The sequence below is a fragment of the Schistocerca serialis genome, chromosome 7 (genome assembly GCF_023864345.2).
Source record: "Schistocerca serialis cubense isolate TAMUIC-IGC-003099 chromosome 7, iqSchSeri2.2, whole genome shotgun sequence".
Classification (NCBI taxonomy): Eukaryota; Metazoa; Arthropoda; class Insecta; order Orthoptera; family Acrididae; genus Schistocerca; species Schistocerca serialis.
The window spans coordinates 189,796,933-189,816,024 of NC_064644.1; the positions used below are offsets into that span (position 1 = coordinate 189,796,933).

The window sequence follows — 19,092 nt, forward strand, 5'->3', positions numbered from 1 at the left end:
AGAGACTTAGTGTTGCATGGCCGTACTGAGCTTCACATCTCTGAACTCACCGTGACACCGTACTCCTTCCCCACGCGCGTCTTTCTGGGGATGCATTCGGCTCTGACTTCATTTTTATGGATGACAATGCACGACCGCACAGAGAGATGCAGTCTCTTGGAACTACAGGATATTGGGCGAATGGACTGGCCCGCGCGTTTCCCCGACATATATCCCAACGGGTACATTTAGGGTGAGTTTGGGACGTGCATGGTAGTGCCGTACGTGCAGAAGCACCAAGGACCGACCACCCAGCAGCTGTCAACATTGCCGGTGCAGGAACGGAATGCCCTACCATATTAATTGTCTAGCAACTTTGTAGTCAGCAAGTTAGCACGTTACGCAGCATGCGCTGCCGTTCGTAGTGATCACGTGTCCTATTAAGAACCATGTCCGCCCTTTCGTATTACCTAGGGCACTGTCATCAACCGCGATGTCCTCAGTGTAAGCATTGTGTTTGAATAAAAGTATCGTTTCTACTCGTGCATTGTGCGTTTTTTCCAGTTACTTTTTGTACTACACTGCAGCAGTGAGTTTTATGCGTGGTACAAGTTTCATCGGTGGCAACGGCCTTGCCGCAGTGGATACACCGGTACCCGTGAGATCACCGAAGTTAAGCGCTGTCGGGCGTGGTCGGCACTTGGATGGGTGACCATCCAGGCCGCCATGCGCTGTTGCCATTTTTCGGGGTGCACTCAGCCTCGTGATGCCAATTAAAGAGCTACTCGACCGAATACTAGCGGCTTCGGTCAAGAATACCATCGTAACGGCCGGGAGAGCGGTGTGCTGACCCCACTCCCCTCCAACCGCATCCTCCACTGAGGATGACACGGCGGTCGGATGGTCCCGGTAGGCCACTCGTGGCCTGAAGACGGAATGCAAGTTTCCTCGAGCTATGTTACATGACAGTGACGTATCATAGGAAAGCTGCTTTCGTCATTAAGTTATTCCTACCAATGTATATTCCTACCAATGCGAACAGTATTGGTCTTGTAACAGAGTCTTGGGGTGCGCCTTAAGTTACGTTTCATCTGAAGACTCCTTTCATTTATCAGGACATCTACGATGCAGTCACTGCTGCTTTAATAATCCTTACGCTCGTTTTTTAACATAATCGATGTCCAGTCGAGAAAGTTACGAGTTTTGATGGGCGGCCAGTCCGTGGCGGTCGAGCTGAGCGCGGAAACCAGCACGTGCTGGTGGGGAAGTGCGTGCGGAGAAAGTTGTAGAGGCGACGCGCTGTTTGCGTCCGGCGCTGCATTATTTGTGGCGCTCGGCGGCGGCGGCGGCTGTGGGGGCGGCGTCGGCGGCGTGTGCGCGCAAGCGCGAACCCACATTGATTGGGCGGTGTCAGCCACCTGCCGGCAGCGGAGCCCGAGGATGCTCGCGCGACAACTGCCACTTGGGCGCCCCCGCGCCCCCAGTGCTTTGTTCTCGCCTCGCCTCCTCCCCCTGCACGAACCGCACCTGTGCGTACGTGCAGGCGGCGGCGCCACAAATGACACTTCCCAAAAACGAGACGCTAGGTTTTTCTTTCCTTAGCCTTGTCAATAATCATTTAAATTGACAAAGCGCAGGCTAAAGGTGAAGTACTACCTTCTTCTGTCCTGCATCTCAGTTCAATAAAGCACAAAGAAGAGCAGAAAGAAACTCAGCATTTAAAGATCAGTCTACATACGACGCACTAGGATTACTAATTTTACATCGTGTTTACATATGAGATTGTAATAATTTATAGTACATTGAGGATGCGCCATTGAAAAATTAAAGGTAGGCAACCTGGAATCGGAGAAGCCAGCTTAAGCAGATAATTACATACGATTACATTACCGTGTACTCTTTTATCAACACTACTGTTCGTTAAAATTGCTACACCACGAAGAAATGCAGATGATAAACGGGTATTCATTAGACAAATATATTATACTACAACTGACATGTGTTTACATTTTCACGCAATTTAGGTGCATAGATCCTGAGAAATCAGTACCCAGAACAATCACCTCTGGCCGTAATAACGGCCTTGATACGACTGGGCATTGAGTCAAGCAGAGCTTGGATGGCGTGTACAGGTACAGCTGCCCATGCAGCTTCAACACGATACCACAGTTCATCAGGAGTAGTGACTGGCGTATTGTGACGAGCCAGTTGCTCGGCCACCATTGAACAGACGTTTTCAATTGGTGAGAGATTTGGAGAATGTGCTGACCAGGCCAACAGTCGAACATTTTCTGTAACCAGAAACGTCCGTACAGGACCCGCAACAGGCGGTCGTGCAATTTCCTGCTGAAATGTAGGTTTTCGCAGGGATCGAATGAAAGGTAGAGCCACGGGTCGTGACACATCTGAAATGTAACGTCCACTGTTCAAAGTGCCGTCAATGCGAACAAGAGGTGACCGAGAAGTGTAACCAATGGCACCCCATACCATCACACCGGGTGATACGCCAGTATGGCGATGACGAATACACGCTTCCAATGTGCGTTCACCACGATGTCGCCAAACACGGATGCGACCATCATGATGCTGTTAACAGAACCTGGATTCATCCGAAAAAAAATGACGTTCTGCCATTCGTACACCCAGGTTCGTCGTTCAGTACATCATCGCAGGCGCTCCTGTGTGTGATGCAGCTTCAAGGGTAACCGCAGCCATGGTCTCCGAGCTGATAGCCCATGCTGCTGCAAACGTCGTCGAACTGTTCGTGCAGATGGTTGTTGTCTTGAAAACGTCCCCATCTGTTGACTAAGGGATCGAAACATGGCTGCACGATCCGTTACAGCCATGCGCATAAGATGCCTGTCATCTCGACTGCTAGTGATACGAGGCCGTTGGGATCCAGCACGGTGTTCCGTATTACCGTCCTGAACCCACCGATTCCATATTCTGCTAACAGTCATTGGATCTCGACCAACGCGAGCAGCAATGTCGCGATACGATAAACCGCAATCGCGATACTCTACAATCCGACCTTTATCAAAGTCGGAAACGCACTTCTCCTCCTTACACGAGGCATCACAACAACGTTTCACCAGACAACGCCGGTCAACTGCTGTTTGTGTTTGAGAAATCGGTTGGAAACTTTCCTCATGTCAGCAGGCTGTAGGTGTCGCCACCGGCGCCTGCCTTGTGTGAATGCTCTGAAAAGCTAATCATTTGCATATCACAGCATCTTCTTCCTGTCGGTTAAATTTCGCGTCGGTACCACGTCATCTCCGTGGTGTAGCAATTTTAATGGCCAGTAGTGTACATTAGTTACAGTTAACAATAACTGGCGCGATGAACGTAATGTATCTTAACAATATGTGCTGAAACTGACTGTAATCAACCTCAATGCAAGCATGACATCGGCGAACAAGATTCTCACACATCATGATAAATATCCCTGATATGTTTTGAATCACATCAAGGGCAGCTACAATTCTGGCATCTAATTCCATCTCTGGATCCACTGGGGCTTCATACAAAAGTGACTTTAGATGTCTCCATAGGAACTAATCAAGGAGGTTCAGGTCAGGCGACCTCGCAGGCCATGGAATAAGACCTCTTCTTTCAATCCAGAACCATGAAATGCAACACTGAGATGGCTGCGAACATCCTCACTGCAGTGAGGCAGTGCACCGTCATATTGTATCCACATCCTCTCAAAGACATGCACGATGTAAGTACGATTCAACAGATCCACCTTATGGACAAGTAAAGTTAACATAATCTGAATCACGATTTCCTACTAATCAGGCTCATCCTCCTTGTTTCTTTGGAGGAAATAAAGATTGTACATGTAAATAAACAATATAATACGTGTAAATTTGTAGGCGTGTTAGTTGTAAATAAAATGGAAAACAGTAATGCTGGAAAAAGCGGTAGAGAAGTTTACTTCCATATCTCCTTATGCTGGCTGCTCCGACGCCAGGTTCCCTACATCAAATTGTTCAGCGAAGCATTCTCTATTTTCCGTTACATTTTTGCACGCTCTTATGGAAACACCCTGTACGTATACAGGGGGTGGTCAAACATATGAGCCGCGCGGGATTAGCCGAGCTGCCTCAGGCGCTGCAGTCATGGACTGTGCGGCTGGTCCCAGCGGAGGTTCGAGTCCTTCCTCGGGCGTGGGTGTGTGTGTTTGTCCCTAGGATAATTTAGGTTAAGCAGTGTGTAAGCTTAGGGACTGATGACCTTAACAGTTAAGTCCCATAAGATTTCACACACATTCGAACATTTGAACAAAAATATGACCGACCGAGGTGGCGCAGTGGTTATCACACTAGACTCGCATCCGAGAGGACGACGGTACAAACCCGAGTCCGGCCATCCTGATTTAGCATTTCCGTGATTTCCCTAAATCACTTCAGGCAAATGGGATTGACATTCTGTCGCGTAACCGATAATCAGCAAGTCTCAATCTTGTTTTATTGCTATCAAGACTATTAAAATTTAAAAAATATCTAATATCGTTGTTCGCAGTATCTGACGAAGAAAGCTTGATAATTAGTATAAATGTTAAGATAAAAATGGAATCGTAGACACTGTGGGATACTAGTAAATATATCTACAGCCGTCTCGTTCCGAACTTACTGCAGAGAATCTCGTCGTGCTTTGGAATTGTCTATGTCGATGTCTACAAACAAGTCGCGTGGGAGCGTAACTGTGTTCTTAGGCGGCGCGCGCTGCCGATCCCTCGCGAAGAAAGGTACAGTTGCAGGCAGCTCGGTGGCGAGGGAAGAAGCAGCGGCAGGGTGGGGGCGGAGGGAGGGAGTACCTCGTTTACAACAGACGGCGCGGTGCGGCCGCCGCCGAGCGAGGCAGAACGGGGGGAAGCAGGGGGGGGGGGGGGAGGCAACGACGGCGAGGGAACCAGAGCCTGCGGAGGGGCGAAGAAGTAAAAAAGATGGAGGAAATTAGTTTCTGCAAGGAGAACTCCGGCCAAGCGTGCCGCGGAAAGGGGTTCCTCGGCTGCAGCTTCCCGAGCCGATCGATGTCTGCAGGGCTCCTCCTCCGCCGCCGCCGCCTCCGCCGCCGACGCCGCCTCCTGTCGATACAGCCGAGTCCTCCCCCGTCGCTACGACACTACACTGTCACCGCAGCCATCCACATACCGCAACTCCAACCGGCACTTTCCGTCGATCGCAAATTTCGTTGAAAGTTCATTTTGGGACACATCGCTCCGCAGGGGAGTCATCAAGGACGGAGCACCCGCGCGGCGTTGGCCAGGGGCGAGCAGGAAGGGCTCCGCCATAACCTAGCCCAAGGAACTACGCCTACAGGGTGTCCGGAAAGTCTCGCGTCGTTTGCAAAGTCGCAGCGTCGCTTCAACGTGCTCTCCGTTGAATTCTATTTCCGTTTGCACGTGGAACTGGAAACCATTGAGGAAGCGGGGCACGTAATCTGAAGCAACCGTTTCGCCTACGACCTTGACTGATATGAGAGGAAGAACCATACTGTTAATCTACACACTGTACACAGTGTATTTAATACGCCTCCAGAAAACCCAAGCCATCAAATTCAAGTCCAGCTTGTGTGCGACCCTTCCGTGCACTGCACTTAGAACAATTCACTTGCAATTAATTGGTATTCATAAATTCAAATACTGGGTGATCAAAAAGTCAGTAGAAATTTGAAAACTTAATAAACTACGGAATAATGTAGTTAGAGGGGTAAAAATTGACACACATGCTTGGAATGACATGGGGTTTTATTAGAACAAAAAACAAAAAAAAACAAAGTTCACAAAATGTCCGACAAATGGCGCTCGACAGCAAAACGTCAGAGACTGCGCACGACAATCGTATATAAAAGAAGCTGTAACGAGAGAGAGAATCAGATGCGCCAGCAGTCGCAGCATGTTGACGTTACCTGAAAAGGCGCTTATGAGAATGGCTTATGAGAATGGGGAATGTGCTAGTTCAGCGTTACGATCCTATCGCCATAGGAAATGGATTCGAACGGGTAAAGGTCCGTTGACAAATGCAGCTGTAGCGAGAATGATTTCGAAGTTCGAAGCCACGGGTTGTATAGACGATAGACCCCGTAGTGACCGACCGAGCACAAGGCGTAATGCTGCTGAGACAGTTCAGAAAGAAATGGAGACAGTAGCGGGTTCGTCTATGCACGGGGAAGTCAGCGCTCGTGCAGTGAAGCGGAGGGCATTTGCGGGGTGGGCGTTTCAGAAGATGGCGGAAGATGACGATTGGTTGAGTAACGCGTTGTGGACCGACGAAGCTCATTTCACGCTCCGAGAGTCTGTCAACGCCCACAGCTGCAGAATTTGGGCTACAGAAAATCCTAGAACTGTCGTGGAAACTCCATTGCACGACGAGAAAGTCACGGCATTGGTTAGATTTACCACATCTATCGTTATCGGGTCTTTTTTCTTCGAGGAAATGCGTGATTCTGGTTTTGTAACTGCTACGGTGACGGGTGAGAAGTACGCCGATATGTTACAGAAGCGCATCATCCCCAGCCTGGCTGATAAACACCTGCTGGATAGTACGATGTTTTTGCAGGATGGCGCTCCACACCATATTGCTAGACGCGTGAAAGATCTCTTGCGCGCATCGTTTGGTGATGATCGCGTGCTCAGCCGCCACTTTCGTCATGATTGGCCTACCAGGTCCCCAGACCTCAGTCCGTGCGATTATTGGCTTTGGGGTTACCTGAAGTCGCAAGTGTATCGTGATCGACCGACATCTCTAGGGATGCTGAAAGACAACATCCGACGCCAATGCCTCACCATAACTCCGGACATGCTTTACAGTGCTGTTCACAACATAATACCTCGACTACAGCTATTGTTGAGGAATGATGGTGGACATATTGAGCATTTCCTGTAAAGAACATCATCTTTGCTTTGTCTCACTTTGTTAAGCTAATTATTGCTATTCTGATCAGATGAAGCGGCATCTGTCGGACAGTTTTTGAACTTTTGTATTTTTTTGGTTCTAATAAAACCCCATGTCATTCGAGGCATGTGTGTCAATTTGTACCTCTCTATCTACATTATTCCGTGATTTATTCAGTTTTCAAATTTGTACTGACTTCTTGATCACCCGGTATGTACAGCTTATGATGCAGCACTCTTGGAACATCCTGTAAGACAATTTAAGATGAGAAGAAAGCCTGCACCCTAATACCTTTCTTATATGATCACAATGTTATACATATTGATTCGGTGATGATGTTACAAATTTTCACAGGTTATAGAGAAGAGTAAATGTATCAACTTGAGATAAGAAACAACATGTTCCGAAAACAACAGAGTCAGAAGTCTTAAGCGAAAACTGTTCTGACATCTCTGACAGTAGAGTACGTAAACCAGTACTGTTATTGTTAAGACTGAAGTGTAGGCAACTTTCAAAGGTGGTAGTATGCTTTTAAAGGGGTAATATGGACCAAAACAAGAAAGAAATGTCTAGTTCAAATGGTTCAAATGGATCTGAGCACTATGGGGCTTAACATTTGAGGTCCCCTAGAAACTACTTCAACCTAACTAACCTAAGGAAATCACACACATCCATGCCCGAGGCAGGATTCTAACCTGCGACCGTAGCGGTCGCGCGGTTCCAAACTGTAGAGCCTAGAACCGCTCGGCCACCCCGACGGGCTTTCAATTTCTACATTTTAAATTATTTGACTTAGTCATTTACTAATCTGAAGACAATTATGATGCTATCTGGCGTTGGTAGCTACGAAATATAATAAAAAATGTCACAATTCATGTTGACTAGAAGATGATATAGTGTTCGGTATTTCACCACTCGGCAGTGTCGGTTACTGCGTAAGCTCACGACTTTAAAGGTCAGGCAGCTGCCTATGTAAATATGAGACTGATTCCGTCCAAACCCTTGCGCTTATTCCAAAGCCCCAATACTGATAATATTTTCCCTCCAAATTACAATATATATTCAATTTTCACGTATCATGGAAGTCTTTCATTAATCACAATATTCATAAATGCTAAATTTGGTTCCTGTTGATAAAAAGAAATCTTTCTATTTTACTCTTAGCGGAAAGTGCGAAACGTGTGACGCGTTTATGCACGGTCCAGACACTTTAAAGTGACCGCCGACTATGTTCGACTCAACGTGCAATAACCACTAACAGACGACATGTAGCAGCACTAGCAGTGGTGGATATATAAACTGTGTCAGGGGGGGGGGGGGGGGCACGGAAAACAGTGCAGTCGTTGTCGTAATGTGGATGTGGAGCGATTTATCCGACGCCAAAGGGGTATATTCATTGGCTTTCCGGCCAAGCGTGGAAGCGTTTCCGAAATGGCTAAGTTTGTAAACTGTTCGCGTCCCACCACGGTTCAAGTATGACAAAATAACACTACCCTAAACCGGCGCCGAGGCTTTAGGGCGAATAGACGTGCAACTATTGGGCAACTGACCATCCAGATGAACCAACGGATTACCAGCAGTTTTCCCTCGACGACCGTTCAGAGAATGTTGCTGCGTATAGGCCTTCACAGTAGGCGCCTGCTACCTGCACCTAAACTGACTACTGTTCGTTGACGACAAAGGCTGCACGTAAAATAATTCTTCGAATTAATAATAACGATATGTTGATCCTAGAAAACAAATTTATTGGCCTAATTCCACAATAACTGTTGAAATAAGAAACAATAATTGGCGTGAAATGTAATGGGGATATTAAGGACTCTGAGAGAAAAGTTATCATCACAGCTGAGGTTTGTAAGTCGATGTGAAATAAGAAATTGTAGTGCTGGAATGGTACGTAGTCAATGCGCCATAGAAGAGGAGTACCACTGGAATAACTGCTTCGCAAACGCACAATCTCTTTAGAAACAGGAATAATTGCTTCGCAAACTCACAGTTACTTTAGTAACATAATCGGTGAAATTTGTCCGAGGTACACTTGCAGAAAAGCTGGAGGTATTTTACGACGCGACGTACCATAATACGCGGAGAGAACATTTCAGCTCCAGTAGTCCGTACATCAGAGACCGGTATTGACCGCTGCGACAAACAACCAGTGTGATTTAGTGCTGAAGTTGCGCAACGCCCCCTACACGTGGCTCACGGGAACCCTTTGCGTTCGACGAGGGCTTTTTTGTAAGAGCAGTGTAGGACGTTGTAAATGCAGTTGTAAGATATTGATTCTCTGAGTATCCAAAACAACGTACGAGACTTCGTTACCAGCACACGCGATTACAATTGTCTACCTTCGTATTAACTCGAAGTGACTGAGAAGTTAGTTATCAAAACAAATGAAAAAGTTACCTTTAGAAGTACAGCATCTTTCTACAATACTGATCATTCGTCTATACCGTTTCTCCTTTGTCATTACATTGAAAGAAATTGTCCAGTGCACGATAGGCGAAGTATTATAAGTCATTTTGTTCAACAACCCTTTTAACTTAGGCATAAGACATCCACGGCTTTCGTTATCAGTTTTAGTACATTGCAGCTCCATTTGGATGAAAAATCTAGATACTTGCGATACAAGTTACGAACCTATACATGCTCAATCCCGAAAATAAAAACAAACAACTGGTGTCTTAAGATAACACAACAGCAGCTGCATTGTATGTAATTGTTTATGAGCAGTCCTTTTCGTCATTCTCATCTTCACCCCATCCTCCTCCTCATAATGATTATAATTCACGTGTTATAGGCACTGAACCGTGCGCTACTTTTAGGGTACCATCGATCTAGTGTCTTACTTTTTTCACATCTATATGGAGTAAAATATGTGGCTTTACCGACTTTCAGCGAAGTACTGTTGTATATCTAGGGCACCAAGGGTGTTGATGGCGCGTACTAACCTAACAAATGATTCATATGGCTCTGAGCACTATGGGACTTAACATCTGAGGTCATTAGTCCCCTAGAACTTATAACTACTTAAGCCTAACTAACCTAAGGATATCACACACATCCATGCCCGAGGCCGGATTCGAACCTGCGACCGTAGCGGTCGCGCGGTTCCAAACTGAAGCGCCTAGAACCGCTCGGTCACACCGGCCGGCGTACTAACCTAACAAGAGGGATTCATCAAAGAATAACAGCCGTCGTAATTAAGAAAAAAGGTTATAAAGCTGAGACAAGAGACGTAATCAGAGATCAGCATCTCCAAAAACGATGTACTGTAAATGTCTACTGAGTATTAGTTAGCAGAGGGTGATTCCCAAGCCCTTGTCCTCACCTTGAACGGTATGTATTATGCCGGTATAAATCTGCATGAACAAACCGCGACTGGGAGAGACTAATACGAATGTCTTGGTAAAGTAAGTTACCTACACGGTGATTTCGTGATGATATTACAAACAACACTGGACTACATATACCGGTTACTTTTGTTGCTAAGATTGTAGGTTAGGCAAATCCGAAGTAAGTATAGAGGCTGGGATAGTAACTCAACTAATCTAATGCAGGTGGCCTACTGTGATGAGCTGTCCTGGTGTACAATGTCTATTCTGTAGTAGACGGCCGTCTGTGTTTACAAGTTAAACTACAAATGCCGGTCAGTCCTGACTAAATAGAGTTGAACCTGGTGACAAACTTGCAGACATGATTTTCGAGCATGGGTAAGCAAATAAGCAACAGCAATAAGAAGACATCAAGCTCCCACCATGTTCCCAAGACTCTTTCAACGATTACGTGAAACAGGGCAATTGGTACCATGGTACAACGACCGACGAAGACGACGCACTATACGGACTCCCGGCTCTGAAGATGCAGAGTTTGCTCGAGTTGCTCGAGCGGATGAGGCACCTGCCACCAACACTCGATCAGTTGCACTTGAAATGAATGTTTCGCAGAGTACTGCGTGGCGAGTATTGCGGGAAATGCAGCTACGTCCGTACCATCCACAGAAAGAGCATGCCTTGACTGCTGCTCTTACCGGACCTCGGGCCGTGGCTCTCGCAGCACCTTAAAGTCGATCCTCACACTCCCGCGAATATGCTTTTCATGAATGAAACCTGTTTCATCGGAGACGGAATGGTAAACAGTCCCAACAGTCATGTTTGGACCGATAAGAATCCCCACGAGCAGTTGTGAATAGTTGTCAACACAGGTTATCAGTCAACGAAGGCATAATCAATGGACGGCCGCTGTGGCCGAGCGGTTCTAGGCGCTTCAGTCCGGAACCGCGCGACCACTGCGGTCGCAGGTTCGAATCCTGCCTCCGGCATGGATGTGTGTGATGTCCTTAGATTAGTTAGGTTTAAGTAGTTCTAAGTTTTAGCGACTGATGACCTCAGTCCCATAGTGCTCAGAGCCATTTGAACCATAATCAATGATTAAGTACTAGGCCCGTTTCTTCTTCCTTCCCGCTTAAATGCACCAGTGTACGCAGTGTTTATCAGAGACGTACTACCAAGGTTCCTGTGATCAGGCATTCCCTCAAAAGTGGATAAGCAGAGGAGGTCCTGTTTCGTAAGTAGCACAGTCGCCTGTTCTCCTGTTCTCACCCCACTCGATTTCTTCTTGGGTAGAAGGGGGAGGAGGGGTGGCATTTGAAAAGTCTTGTGTATTAGACGCCTGTCAAGAATGAACAGAATCTTGTGATAAGAATTCTCGCTGCCTATGACACTGTTCAAGTGACACCAAGGATATCATAACGAGTACGACAGAACTCTATGCGACGATGACATGCCTGCATTGACGCTGGGGTAGGCCATTTTTAAAACATGTTAAAAATGTAGCAGCTTGTGAAACTTATGCAGTTACATGGAACTCATTTTTCCATGAGACGTTCACTTCCCAAGAGCCGTCAATACGCAGCGAGTGAATGATAGGCAAAATTGCGTCTCTCACAGTTGCCCGCCTGACACACGTGCCCGACACTAATCACCTCGACGTACACAGGACGTTTAACGCATATGTCCCTGCTCTCCCTCCTCGCTCTCCACGAACCGATGGCCGCATTTCATTTTCGCTTTATTTTATTCCGACGCTTCGCATCTTTTGTCCGAAAACTCTTTTTACGATCAATGCCTCTCGATATAAATATCCGAGTGGCTTTTGTTTTCAGTAGAAAGCGAACAGGTGTTTCGGTTTTACTGCTGCACGTTTCGCTGATTCAGAGGAGGAAATGCACCATACCAAGTTAAGGATATCATAACAATACCCCTGCTTTACAAACTTGTGCACCGGGAAAAAAGGAAGTTAGTGAGTTCATCATCTGCCCGGTGCATAGAGGTGATGATCCTTATGGACGCAGTTTAAGGGAGTTGGACAATGGACAGTAGATTATACCATATCGCTGCTTCGATTCTAATAATCTAGATATAATATAGATATGGACGGAATGTTACACTCTGCCCAGCATCATCTTTCCATGGTGAATCAATTAGAAGCATTTCATTATGCTTTATTTCTTTCTGAATTTTTTTCTCTTCTCTGAAGACATGATAGAGAGACGAACTTCATAACGCATTCAAACACTTGCGAGTTGCTCGCAAAGCGAAGGTCAGGCGGGAGTTGGGATCAAATAGGCGAGACAGTAGACAGGAAAACAAATAAATCAATTATGAAACAGACTGGAGTGGAAGACGTAATTATGACTAATACGAAGGAAATAGAGACGGTTGGGACAGGAGTAATAGATGGTCCAAGGAAGTTCCTTGTTTGTTCGAAGAGATAAGAACAAATCGAGACGAAGAACTAGTGGACAGTGGGAAGATGGCTCTAGAAAACAACCGAGAGCAATACAGATGAACAACGTTCATTCACTTAGTGAACACAAAGTTAAATGAGTCGTAGTAACAGTTTGTGAGATCAGCGCTGAAGGAAGAAAATGATATTAGAACTGAACTGTTGGCCGACGTGTTGGTCGACATCGAGATCATTGGAGATGGACCAGTCACTGAGCTACTGTGGATAGGATAGAAAAAGGTGAGGGCCTAATTGAAGAAATCCCCTTTCACTAGTGAAGTCATACGAGTGAGTTGATCGATGAATGTAAAACAATCTTAATTAACTAAAGTTGTATTAACTTTACCATTAACGTGTAAGTAGATTGTGGCAAGTAAGGAACACATGAGTTAAAAACTGCTCCTACTAATATGAATCCTGAGATAGGTCAGAGGACGAAAGCTGAAAGGATAAATGCTAAAGAATATCTGGAATCTCTTTCAAAGAAAAATAAACGTCAAAGATAAAGTAAGAAGGTATAAGATAACCAAGATTGGAGAATTGCTGAACTGAGAGGAGACGTGAAAAATTACTAAAACCCAGTGCATGGGGCTAGATATAGCTCAGACGGAGGTGATTAGATGGATGTCGGAATTTACGAGAATGGACAGGAAGTCGGTGTGGCTCTGCGGGAAACACAACAAGCGATGGAGTTTGACACAGAAGTCCGGGGCGAATGAAACAAAGTTGCTAAAAATGGCGGCCCTCCATAAAACAAGAGACTCAGTAGAATTTAATGATACTGGACGTCGGCTTTGACCTGCGAAGTAATGATGTTGTTATGTGTGACTTTGTAAGTGCGCAAACAGAGATAGATCAGAACACTGACAATACCCGGTGTTCCTAAAAGAACTTAACTGACATGCAGGGTTCATGAATTCATGCTGTTGTCTCCATATCCGTACGCGCCCATCGACTCGATACAATTTGAAACGAGATTCATCCGACCAGGCAACATGTTTCCAATGTTTCCAGTCATCAACAGTCCATTGTCTGTGTTGGTGGACCCAGGCGTGGCGTAAAGCTTTGTGTCGTGCTGTCATCAAGGGTACACGAGTAGGCCTTGAGCTGAGAAAGCCCATATCGATTATGTTTCGTTGAATGGTTCGCAAGCTAACACTTGTTGTTGATGGCCCAGCATTGAAATCTGCAGCAATTTGCGGAAGGGTTGCACTTCTGTCACATTGAACGATTCTCTTCAGTCGATGGTCCGGTTCTTGCAGGATCTTTCTCCGGCCACAGCGATGTCGGAGATTTGATGTTTTACCGGATTTCTGATATACACGGCACACTCGTGAAATGCTCGTACGGGAAAATCCCCATTTCATCGCTACCTCGGAGATGCTGTGTCCCATCGCTTGTGCGTCGACTGTAACAACGTGTTCAAACTCACTTAAATCTTGATAACCTGCCATTGTAGCAGCAGTAACCGATCTAACAACTGCGCCAGACCCTTGTTGTCTTATATTTGCGGACTGTAGCGTCGTATACTGCCTGTTTACATATCTTTGTATTTGAATACGCAACCCTACACCAGTTTGTTTGGCGCTTCATTGTATCTAACAAGAGGAGGCTACGACGTTTGGAACGCGGATTTACTGCAAACTTCGTACAATCGTAGAACTCCATTAGGACAACAAAATGTGTAAGCAGTAGCACATACTTCTCAAGCGTTATTGAGAAAATCGCAAGATAATTTTCGTCGTCAAATATATACCTGTGCGTGGCCATTTTTACCATGAAGCGCTGGTCGCTCAGTGGTTGCCGGCGCGGTAGCTCAGCGTGTTCGGTCAGTGGACAAGCTGCCCTCTATAATAAAAACATTGAGTTAATTGATCAACAACGAACTTAAACGGAAGTCTTACGACGTCCGCCCAGAGCAGAGTCAACGAACAAAAGCGAACAGCCGGCCGCGGTGGTCTAGCGGTTCTAGGCGCGCAGTCCGGAACCGCGCGACTGCTACGGTCGCAGGTTCGAATCCTGCCTCGGGCATGGATGTGTGTGATGTCCTTAGGTTAGTTAGGTTTAAGTAGTTCTAAGTTCTAGGGGACTGATGACCACAGTAGTTAAGTCCCATAGTGCTCAGAGCCAGCCAAAAGCGAACAAAATGACATTAAAGAAAAAAAGGTGGTTAGCGTTGAAGCCTCGTAATCGCTGGGTCGCTGGATCGAGTCCCGCTCGACTTTTTTTTAAATTTCTAACACAGTCACTTTCTTTACTATTTATATTACAATTGATGTAATGGGAAAAATACGTGTAATCGGGTGAACTTTTATTAAATTTACAATGTTATTTGGCGGTCTACAAATTGTTATTATCACAAATAATGTAATATTCATAACTACAGACTAGTAAAGGACCAAACGCATAAAGTGTTACTGAAAATATATGCTTGTCCGTGTCTCCAAAATTGTTCGTATTTAATCGAAAGAGAACGAGAAATTGCTTCTCGTGAAGACGCTATTAAAATACACACGATACTGCTTGACCAATGATCAGCGCCGATATTTAAGGAAATGCTGCGTTATGCATGCTTTGCTTCCAAATTATCGGCTGAAAGAGAGGTTTTTGAAAATGTTAACGAGGTTTCTTTTTCCACGGAAAACCTCAAAAGACCTTGCGTGTGCAGGAACATAGCATTTATTCAATGCAGCTGGTGCCGTTTAACTTTGTTTTTCATGTTTTTACGAAAAATACCATCCTGCAACTTGTACTCGTAAAGTCGAAAAGCGACAGTTAATTGTACATCTTTCGAAAGCCGTCTGTGCCGGCCAAAATTTGGTGGTATAAGCCATTTCTCAAATCACGGACAAGCATACATTTTCAGTATCACTTTATGCGTTTGGTCGTTTAATAGTCGGTACTTACATTATTTGTGATAATAAAAATTTGTAGACTGCCAAATAACATTGTAAATTTAATAAAAGTTCTTCCGATTACACGCATTTTTCCCATTACATCAGTTGTAATATAAACAGCAAAGAAAGTGACTATGTTAGAAATAAAAAAAAAAGACGAGTGGGACTCGATCCAGCGACCCAGCGATTACAAGGCTTGAACGCTAACCACCCTTTTTTTTTTTAATCTCATTTTGTTCGTTGAATCTGCTCTGGGCGGACGTCGTAAGACTTCCGTTTATGTTCGTTGTTGATCGATTAACTCAGTTTTTTTATTGCAGAGGGCAGCTAACCCACTGATCGAACACGCTAAGCTACCGTGCCGGCAACCACTGGGCTGCCGGCGCTTCATGGTAAAAATGGCCACGCACAGGTATATATTTGACGACCAAAATTATCTTGCGATTTTCTCAACAATGCTTGAGAAGTACGCGCTACTGCTTACACATTTTGTTGTCCTTATGGAGTACTACGAGTGTACGAAGTTTGCAGTAAATCCGCGTTCCAAACGTCGTGGCATCCCCTTGTAAGAGATTATCTGATTCGTAAAATAAGCAGACATTTAAAGCTGTTTTATACACGGGAGTTCGATTCTTTAAATAATCAGCGCTTGGTGTTTACTGGTGTCGCCTATTCCGTGTGGGGCGCAGGTTCGAGTTTCGCAACTCTCAGTAATGAATGCAAGTTATCAACCAGCTCTCTTTGCTTACCGAGAAGCAGCAGTATTTAGATCTCGTTAGCGACTAAACAACAAGGGACAGTGATTTTCTTTCTGAAGAAACGCGAGTTGCATTTGAGATCTGGCGCAGTCGGCGTCGGCGCGTACTCTGGTTGTAGGCCGCGGCGACAGGAGGCGCGATTATTTATACGGCGCTGCGGTGGGCGGCGGTGCGTGAGGCCCGCCGAGCAGAACGGATGGAGCGTGCAGATATCGACCAACGGAGCGAGACGGCCGCAGGGAGAGGAGAGGAGAGGAGAGGAGAGAGAGGCAGGAGAGGAGAGAGGAGAGGAGAGAGACGGGAGAGGAGAGGCCGGCTGTTTACCCTGCTGCGCCGTCGCCCGGCTGGCGACAGGCGTGGCCGTGGCCACGGCTCCTCTCGCCGTTTCTTATTCCTCCACAGAGCGACCGCTCGGCACAGGTCCCGTGTCGCCCACGGCGTGCGCTCTGTAATCGATCTGCCCCCTGTCTTCTGTCACTGTCACACTCCCTCGCTGTCGTGGCACGTAAAAGGCTTAGTCGTAATGATCGCGGCTTCGAGAAAGACCGTAGAACCGACTCAGACTACTACTCCGCTTGACAATTGCTAAGGAACAGAGACATTGCCGGACAGAAACAATCACGGGCAATGAAGGACGACATGAAACACATAACGTACGGAAAAAAGGTGGAGTGGTATATTTATAACGAAAAATGGCACAGATTTCGGAATAGGGGAAAGCAGGGTAACAGACGTAACTACCGTTCATGTACGAGGGTCACTCCAAAAGAAATGCACACTATTTTTGTAAAAATACAGTTTTCATTGTGCATGTGTGAAAGTTTTACAGTGTGTAGATACATCCTTGCCGCTTGTTTTCAACCTGTTCCCGTGAGTGGCGCCGACACAGCATGTCTTCAAGATGGCTGCTACATTTGACGTTCGTCAGAAGCAACGTGCTGTCACAGAAATCCTGTGCTGTGAAAACAAGACAGTGGGAAACATCCACAAGAGGTTGAAAAAGATATGGAGATGCTGCTGTGGCCGAGCGGTTCTAGGCGCTTTAGTCCAGAACCGCGCTGCTGCTGCGGTCGCAGGTTCGAATCCTGCCTCGGGCATGGATGTGTTTGATGTCCTTACGTTAGTTACGTTTAAAAAGTTTTAAGTCTAGGGGACTGATGACCTCAGATATTAAGCCCCATATTGCTTAGAGCCATTTGAACCGGCCGGTGTGGCCGTGCGGTTCTAGACGCTTCAGTCTGGAACCGCGTGACCGCTACGGTCGCAGGTTCGAATCCTGCCTCGGGCATGGATGTGTGTGATGTCATTAGGTTAGTTAGGTTTAAGTAGTTCTACGTTCTAGGCGACTGATGACCTCAGAAGTTAAGTCACGTAGTGCTCAGAGCCATTTGAACCATTTGATGCTGCTGTCGATCAACAGTACAATTAGTCGGTGGGCAAGCAGGTTACGTGACGAAAGCGGGCACGGCAATATTGAGGATTGTCCTCGCAGCGGCAGGCCTCGTACTGCACACCTTTCGGACAATGTGCAGAGAGTTAACGAATTGGTGATTGTTGACAGATGCATCACAGTGAACGAATTGTCACGCTACGTTGGGATAGGGGAAGGAAGTGTTTGCAGAATACTGAAAGTATTGGCGTTAAAAAAGGTTTGTGCCAGGTAGGTTCCCATAATGTTGACAGTGGCTCACAAAGAAACAAGAAAAACGGTATGCAGCGAACTTTTGGAACATGGTGGATATGACTATCATCTCTTTGGGAAACTGAAAGACTCTCTTCGTGGAACAAGGTTTGAAGATGATGACTCCCTTGTGCATGCTGCCAAACAGTGGCTCCAACAGGTTGGTCCAGAATTTTACTGTGCGGGTGTACATGCGCTGGCTCCAAGATGGCGTAAGGCAGTTGAGAGGGATGGAAATTATGTGGAGAAATGAAAATATTGTTCCTAAAGCATGTATCTACACACTGTAAAACTTTCAAACATGTAGAAAAAAGATGGATTTAAAAAAAATAGTGTGCATTTCTTTTGGAGTGACCCTCGTATGTCGAAACAGGACTCTTAGTGTGTAATATCCCTTCCTCGGGATTAACGTACATGATGCACATCTTACTCACGATGGCTACGAAACTGTTGAGGATTCCTTGGAAAGCCGGCCGAAGTGGCCGTGCGGTTAAAGGCGCTGCAGTCTGGAACCGCAGGTTCGAATCCTGCCTCGGGCGTGGATGTTTGTGATGTCCTTAGGTTAGTTAGGTTTAACTAGTTCTAAGTTCTAGGGGACTAATGACCTCAGCAGTTGAGTCCCATAGTGCTCAGAGCCATTTGAACCATTTGATTCCTTGGAGAATATTGTCCCACTCCTCTATCAAGGAGTTTTTCAGTTCTTGCATGGTTCAGGAACGGTGTGTTCGTTGAGAAACACTTTCGAGGCATCCTCTATATGTTGTACGTCCGGGCAGTACGCAAACCATTCCATACGTTCAATATTATCACGTTCCAGTGTGTCCGACACCTCAGCGGACCTGTGTGGACGTGTATTGTCTTCCATAAATAGAAACCGGGACCTACTGCACTCCTAAAGAGACGGACAAGATCCAGAGTGATCTCCCTGCAGTACCGCTGTGCTATAACGATACCTTGTGCAAAGATATGCAGCGGTGTTCGGCAGTTGTGCGTAAGGCCTGCCCACACCATAACGCCTACGCCATACCCATGACGTTCATGAACTTTCTGCGGTGTGCAAAGTGTTCTCCTCTCTCTCACTCTCTCTCTCTCCA

General features: G+C 46.1%; 1 protein-coding gene and 1 pseudogene across 1 annotated transcript in view; one reads left to right on the plus strand and one right to left on the minus strand.

The window, feature by feature from the left end:
* Window positions 1-19,092, minus strand: part of LOC126412353 (paired box protein Pax-6) — a 258,098-nt gene that overhangs the window by 106,538 nt on the left and 132,468 nt on the right. The window lies entirely within an intron of this gene.
* Window positions 602-719, plus strand: LOC126413433 (5S ribosomal RNA; annotated as a pseudogene).